Genomic DNA, 8,556 nt, shown 5'->3' with positions numbered 1-8,556 from the left:
ATTATAAAAAGAAAATGGATGTCCAATGCGGATATTGCAGAGTATTTGTTTGGCATAAGTAACTAAAATTGATGTCATAATTTCTAGTATTAATCTAAATCGTATAAATAAAATTAGTAGGTGGCAAAAATCTTATAAATGTTAATGTTAGACCATATATAAATTAAATCCAGACAAAAAAACCAAAGAAACCACTTAAAAAACTTAATTTGTTTGATTAGTTAGTAATATCATCATTATAATATAAAATATTAGCTTAATGATGTATAATAAACCAAAACAAAGGGTATACGTTTTGCGTACATCACACGAACACGTATTTTTAATGGATTATTAGGGGATAGTGTTAGCTGAGGAGTGCACTCCCAAGTTTTAGAAAACGACGCCGTTGACACGTGTCAAAATTCTATTGGCTGCGCTTATGTTAAATTTCCGCCAGTTCTTTCTTCGCCCAATCCATCCCCTTTTGACTTCCCCATGGCTCGCTACTCCCTCTGCGCTCTCCTCCTCTTCGCCGCCGTGGCCGCTGCCGCTGGTGCCAACACCGACGCTGATGACATCCTGATCCGTCAGGTGGTGCCGGAGGGCGAGGTAGAGGACCACCTGCTGAACGCGGAGCACCACTTCTCGAACTTCAAGGCGAAGTTCGGGAAAACCTACGCGACGAAGGAAGAACACGATCATCGCTTCGGGGTATTCAAGTCAAACCTGCGCAGGGCGAGGCTTCACGCGCAACTCGACCCCTCCGCCGTCCACGGCGTCACCAAATTCTCCGATCTCACTCCGGCGGAGTTCCATCGCCAGTTCCTCGGTCTCAAACCGCTCCGCTTGCCGTCAAACGCGCAGAAGGCCCCCATCCTCCCCACCAACAATCTCCCAAAAGATTTCGATTGGAGAGACAAAGGAGCCGTCACTGGCGTCAAGGACCAAGTAATTATCATATTAATACTAATAAATTAATTGTTATTATTAGTATTATTTGATGAGTTTTTTATTTGGCGTGAAATTTAATTTGTGTTATGTGTTTAGGGTGCGTGTGGATCGTGTTGGTCTTTCAGTACCACGGGGGCATTGGAAGGAGCTCACTTTTTGGCTACTGGTGAGCTTGTGAGTCTTAGTGAGCAACAGCTTGTGGATTGCGACCACGTGGTTCGTTTCTCTCTTTTTCCTCTTCTTTTTTTAGCCCCTTTTGGATTTCGATCTTGCCTTTTGGTGTTTGCAGTATGATCGCATAGTGTTTGTAAAATTGAGGGGTTCAAATTAATTTTTGAAGTCAAGTGTTCTCAAGAAAATTTCTTTTAATTTCAAGCAAAAGTTGTTGAGATTGTTTCAAGACAAAATCAATTTTGGACTCGGATGCATTTTTTCCAGTGAGATCAAACACTTTTGAACATTTAAAGTCGGTTTAACCGATATATCAACATGATTTTGTATGATTTAAAGTGTATCGTAACATTATTGCATCTGATTTGAGTGTGTTTATGATACGCTATTTTACGGTGTATGGTTGTAAAGGAAAATCATAGGTTGTAGTAAATAATTGTTTCATTTTGATTTTATAAATATTTCCGCGACTTTAAAAACTGTTTTGATCACAATAACATACTCCGGATGCTCAGTAATGCGATCAAGACATGATTTTCCCGACCGTAAGCTAACACACTTCGAAATAATAGCCATATGCATGTTTGACATGATTCCTGATTGGAAATTTCAGATGATATTTACTGTGTTTTACTATTTTACTTTATTTTCAACTGTTATATTAATACGAATGAAAATTCTACTATATTTATGTAATTGTGTTATGTGATGGAACATTGATGAATGTGATGTGTATGCTACCTTTTCGAACATCGATCTTCTTTTCTAGTTTATGTTTTGTATTTTTTTCTTGCTAATTTTATGGTGCTTTTAGAAGTTGTAAAGTAATTATGCTATCCACTTATACTCTATAATTTCAAAGTTTATTAGAATCCTTTGTTAGTGTAATATGTCATTTGTGTCTAGATCACATGTGTACCTTGGTAGTTGGTAAGACAGTAAAGTACTAAAATTTGCCACCACTCTGATATATAATGATGAATTAACGGCTGTGAATCTCGCAGTGTGATCCAGAAGAATATGGAGCGTGTGACTCGGGCTGTAATGGTGGCTTGATGAACAACGCATTTGAGTACATACTTGGGGCTGGGGGAGTACAGAGAGAAAAGGACTATCCATACACTGGAAGAGATAGCTCCTGCAAATTTGATAAAAGCAAAATTGCAGCTTCTGTAGCTAATTACAGTGTGATTTCCCTTGATGAAGATCAAATTGCTGCAAATCTTGTGAAGAATGGCCCTCTTGCAGGTACCTTATTTGTTCTCATTAAAAAAAGATTTGGCACCCTTACTTCTACCCCCTTCCCGCTCCATAAAGGAATTATGTTGACATATCTGTTTGATCTTTACTTTTTTTGGTACAAAATAATTACGAGACACATATTTAATGGGGAATTATAGAAATACTGACTGTTGCTTTGCTTGGTACAGTTGCTATCAATGCAGTATATATGCAGACATACATTGGTGGTGTCTCTTGTCCATACATCTGTGGGAAGCATTTGGATCATGGGGTTCTTTTAGTGGGTTATGGTGAAGGTGCATATGCTCCCATTCGTTTTAAGGAAAAGCCTTACTGGATCATTAAGAATTCGTGGGGGAGAGCTGGGGAGAGAATGGATACTACAAGATCTGCAGAGGTAAAAATGTATGTGGAGTAGATTCCATGGTCTCAACAGTAGGTGCTATACATACATCCAGCCAGTAAACACAAGGATATAATATATCATTCTGGTTGTGTGATGTGATACTGGACTAGAATAGTTTGTATAAATATTTATGTTTTGAACTCTATCGTTTGGATCAGTAAACTTCTAAGATCATGTTGTTTATGCAGTATGTAATTCTGTATGCTTGTCAGTCCAGTGCCTATGTTCTTTGTTATGGCAACTTGGCAGAGTAAATGAATTGGAAATACTTCAGTGTAAAATCTTATTACTTATTAATTTGCAGTGTATCTTTTGAAATATTGTGCTAATTGGGCTGGGATTCAGGTTATAAAATGATTTATCGGTTTATTGAATGCCATACATGAGACTGGAAACTAATTGAAAGATTGAAAAGATACACTGTAGGGTGATGAAGGGGATACCTGTGAACCTCAAATGGTGCTTTATGTGATAATGTAAACACTTATAAAAGTTTGCATTCACGATCATAGAAACCAGTAAAAGCTTTTGACACTTGGGACATTAATATTACTGTTCTATGTTTTCTGTACGATTGTCAGGTTTGGACTTCTCTAACTGTTGGAGTTGATCAGATCAAAAGCCAGGTTTTAAAGAAAATTAACACATTTTCTAATACTATCTTGTATTTGAAAATAGTATATTATTCTGGAACTCTTGAGAAACAGACCTCAAATCATATAAGAAGGAACTCAAATTGGACATTACTTGGAGGCCCATCTAAAAATCTGAACTGAAACATAGCAAATGAGTAGCACTTATTGAAGGAAAACATTAGACAGATCTTACTGAAAAAATAATTGAATGATTAGCTCTTTGTGAAAGAAAAACTATAGACAAATCTTATAACATGCAGTAAAAGTGAAGAAGAAATTCAAAGTAAATATGATGCATCAAGACATGAATTTCTTGGAGGAAAGACATGACTTCAAGGCCCATCTATTAAAGTCAGTAAAACTTTTTGTTATGCAAGAAGCACTTTGTCAAAGAAAAGATTTGACAAATCTGAATGATGACTGAAACAAGAAAAAACTGAAGTATATAATAAAAAAGCTGGAAAATGCATTTCAAAATTGGAAAGAGCTGAACTCAAGGGCAGTCCATGTAAGTCATAACATAAACATGTTATATATAGAACAAGCAACTGTTGCTAATGCTTGGAGACAACAACTATAACAATTCTTATTTCAGTCAAAATTGAAAAATTGATTCTGAGGTTAAACAAATTCAAGTGTTTTTGCTTGGATACAAAAATTATAAATTTTCTCATTAAATTTTTTATAATAAATCATTATAACATACACGCCATCATTTCAATATTAATTTTTTCTCTACAATCATCCAGAGAGATTGTAATCCCTGTAAGGATACACAAAACATAAAAACCTAGAAATTACTCCCTCCATTTTTTTTAGGTGTTGCAACTTTAATTTTTTAATTTGAATTTAATTGTATCTGTTAAGTTTAAGACAACATTAATATTTTGTTTGTCAATTATATTCTTATTTTTATCTAATCTTCAAATAATTTATATATGTATGTACTTATTGTAATATACACACAAAAATGTTAAAATTAATTTATTAAAATCTAGAAATCTTACTGTGTTTCTAATAGCTTTTTTACACAAGAATCTTAAACTACAGATAAAATAATGAATATACATCCTCTCATAAATTTCCAAATGACATCAATCTCAGTTCTATAAGAAATCAAAGAAAATCTGCAAGGTTTTAGGAGTTCCAAACTTTTGCTTCCAATAAAAAGAATGTTTCTTTTTCTGTAGAATGAAGTTGGTGTTTGTTAAAACTTAGTTGAAATTCCACTGACAGAGGAGATTAAAATTTCAGGAAGCAATTCCAACACAAATAATAAGATGATCAAAGAAAAAGCATGAGATTGTGAACAAACATAGTGAAAAAATATTATGTTGGTGAAACAAGTAGTTATACACCATTAAAGTTCAGAAACCTGTCAAGTGTTGTGTATTTCGAAACAATAATTAATCTTCTTACAATATTCTTTTACTAATGTTCTTACTTCTTCTGTTACTTTCTTTGTTTTGTAAGTACAAATTATATTTTATATTTTTAAGATATTAAATGTATAATTTTATTAATACCCTTTTCTACAAAGCAGAAAGATCTGTACAAAAGGTAACATCATTCGTTTTGAATCACATTTGAATTAAAATAAAATAAATTAATGATTATTCTCCTAGTTAATTTTTTTTTATTTCTTTACATTTTTATTAACTAAACATATTTTTAAAATATATTAAAAATGCGAAAATTAAGATTTTTAAATCAAAATTAAATAAAATATCACAATTTAAAAGTTAAAAATAATAAATTTATGAACAATAAAATTATGAATTTTTTTATTATATATTGTTATCTTTTGTTAATGTATGACTTAAATTTATACTTAAATTCTATTAATTATTTATTTTTCTATAATATATATATATATATATATATATATATATTTAGTAATTATAAAAAAAATAGTATAACTTTTATAATAATTAATTCAATATTCTCACATTTTTTTACTAGATTCCATACTTCTATAGTTGAAAAATGCTATAAACTTTCTTCTCTAAAAAATTGATAAAATTAAAAATAAATTATAGTCAATATTATACTATATATTATATATATTTTATTTAATAGTATAATAATAAATATAATAAAAAACTGATTTAAATATAATAAAATAATATATTAGACTATTTAATTAATAAAATATATAATTTTGTATATGTACATAAAGAATATATTAATAATATTAAATATTTTATTAATATTTGTATTCAAGTTATGATTATAGTAATAATCTCAAATAAGAATTTGTAAATATAAAATTAATTTTTAAAATGCTATAATAATATATTTAAAATATAAAAACTGAAACAATATATAATATATAAATGATATGTTACAACAAGATATGTAATGATAAATTAATCAATGTAATAAATAAATTTTAATTTTATATTAATTATATTAAAAGTCCGTATTTTCTTATAGTTGATGGTTAACTTAAAACATTATATAAACTTTGGGTATTGTACTAATATGTGTAATTTAATTTTTTTAAATTTTTATATTGAAATTAATTAGTTTTTTATTTCATTATTTAAATTATAATATTTTTCTAGATTAAAATACTTTTTTGTCATTATTACAACGACAGTGTTCCTATGTAGTTTTCTTAACCTCTTCTATGTTTTGATCAATTACTCTCCTCTTTACTTCTATATAAATTTTAACATTGTAAAGAATAACGAACTAATTAACATTGTAAAGAATATAACTACTATATTGAGCCTCTTAACTTTGAAATATTGATGTTTAATGATTATTTATTAAAATTATCACTAATTTTCACATTTTTTTCTTGTCGTGTTCTTGTTTACTCTTGTCCGAGACTCCATTATTACCATTTAAATCTTGAAAAATCTTAGTTTTATAAAACTACCTGTTAAAAATTGTATTTTAATTCAAGTATCTCCATCTTAAACGAATTTATACAAAATTTAGGATTTAAATATCTAAAATTTTCATTATATGATATATGCTCGAATAAATTTTTTTTTCAGAAGATCTAACTTAAAATTGAATATCTTATGCATAGATTTTCATCCATTAGATTGGAATGCAATATCTTCTTTTATCATCGGTGGGTCATTTCATGATGTACTTTGAATACCCATCCCTATTACCAGAACCATTTCCTGCAACAGTTTAGTCAAAGTATGGTTTTGCCAAACTGATGAGCATGGGTGACAGATATCAAATTCATTTCATTTTCAACCTAAAACTTTACAATTTATATATTTTATAATATATAAAAATATATATATATATACTTTGTGTATTAATGAAGATGATATAAATGCAAAAAAAGAATAGGTAGGGCTAGTGTTATTCCAGAAGGAGTTGTTGAACATTTGCATCTCTCCCATATTCACATGTCACATGCAAGCTTGGTGCAGTGTAGCTGAGTGTGTTTGGACCACTGTGTAGCTGAACAGATATCAAACACAGGGAAAAACACCTTCCTGCTATGCCCCGCGCTATGACCTATATTCCCTTCTATTCATTGCACAAACCCTAGCCTGTGACCATCATATCAAACCCTAGCTATTCTCTTCCTCAATTTTTCCATCAATAATAATATTATTATTATTATTCAAACTCATCAAAACACACTTTCAATAATAACCCTTCTTCCGACATCCATTGTCCGGATTCAGACCAAGCTCCTCATCAAAATGGCCCGTGAATTCTGTACTCTTCTTCGTTAGTTTTCACGTTAATGTCAGTAATTAATCATGCTCAAATCAACAACCTTAATTTCGGCTTTTCCTCTCTGCTCCGGTTAATTCACGTCAACAGTGATTGATTTATCACCTTGATTTGTTTATCGCTACTGTATATATGTTATGGCTACCGCAATCTTAGGACATATAATATATATATATATATACCATTTCTTGTCATTGCTGCATAATAATTAATATTCCCAACTACATTAAATTTGGCACGATTGAAGTCAATTTCATGTGGACAATGGTAGGTCGTGTCCTATCAAATAATTGTTGACCCCAACTCAAAGACAGCAAAGCACACATTCAAACAATTTAATACCCAAATATCACATTCTTTCGTTTCAAAACCAAACTCTCTCTCTCTCTTTCTGCATTAATAAAAATTAAAAAAAAATTCAAAATAGTGTTCTTGTGTTTGTGTGTGACCTTCGTGTTTTCCTTCTCCCTGGTATAGTTTCTGTAACCTCGACATAAAGCAGACCCGTTGTTGGCTCGTTGTACAAAAATATATTAATTTCTTTTGAAGAAAATCAATTTTAGAAAGTATAAAGGGATGATATATTCGATTAAATTTCCTTTTTTGCCGTGATGAATAATGACTCAGCAATTACCTTTTGCATAAAATAAATCAGGGTATAAAGCGTTGCAGGCATGGGGAACTATATTTTTCGAAGCACAGGATTTTGCACCCAAAAAAAAAGGAATATACAATTGTATGACTAGGCATTTGACTAGACAGCATGTCGTCTAGCCATGAAAAGGTTCCTATTTATCAGCGCAATCACAAACTAAATCTTTGCCCTAGCTAGTGTGACAACAATGAATAATCCTTTTATAACTATAAAGCAATTTCCTAATAAGAGATCGTTTCATATATATGCTCTTCATTATTTTCCAGACGATCGATGATTAACACACACAGCATATACATATATATATATATATCACTATATCTCTTGTTTATTATTCTGAGTTTTCAATCACAGATACACTGGTTAAATAAACCCACCATGAATTGATGGACCACTTGGTTTGAAATGAGTATGAATAATAATATAAGCACCTGTTTTATCTCTTCTAATTAGCTTAAATATAAAATCCTATCACATTAATTAATACGTAAAACACACTCTAACTCATAATAATAATATTGTCATAAGAATGTATCGAGTAAAACTTCTTATGATGAAGAACTGATATTAAAAATTGCATGATAACAATGTTTTTAGTTCTTTATCAGATATAATGCACCATGGCACACTTAATATCACTCGGCTTTATCATAAATTTTTAGAATGGAGTGAAGCTTGTGAGAGAAAAGTGTTAACTACGATCTCTTCACGCACAGATATAACAATAAATATATAACATGATATTTTCACTCAGAATAAGTTGAAAAAGGCACGATCAACATTCTTGTGACTTCTTT

General features: G+C 30.6%; 1 pseudogene across 1 annotated transcript; it reads left to right on the top strand.

Moving 5' to 3' along the window:
* The first annotated feature begins 440 nt into the window (after window positions 1-440).
* LOC124823098 (cysteine proteinase 15A-like) lies at window positions 441-3,070 on the top strand (annotated as a pseudogene). Its single transcript, XR_015781754.1, has 4 exons — window positions 441-930; window positions 1,030-1,149; window positions 2,109-2,352; window positions 2,535-3,070. The product of XR_015781754.1 is annotated as a cysteine proteinase 15A-like (transcript).
* The last annotated feature ends 5,486 nt before the right edge of the window (window positions 3,071-8,556 follow it).

This window comes from Vigna umbellata, chromosome 1, assembly GCF_029865625.1.
Source record: "Vigna umbellata cultivar VRB3 chromosome 1, Vumbellata_1.0, whole genome shotgun sequence".
Classification (NCBI taxonomy): Eukaryota; Viridiplantae; Streptophyta; class Magnoliopsida; order Fabales; family Fabaceae; genus Vigna; species Vigna umbellata.
Note: the sequence above shows the minus strand (reverse complement) of the source record. Positions and strands in the feature narration are given on the sequence as shown.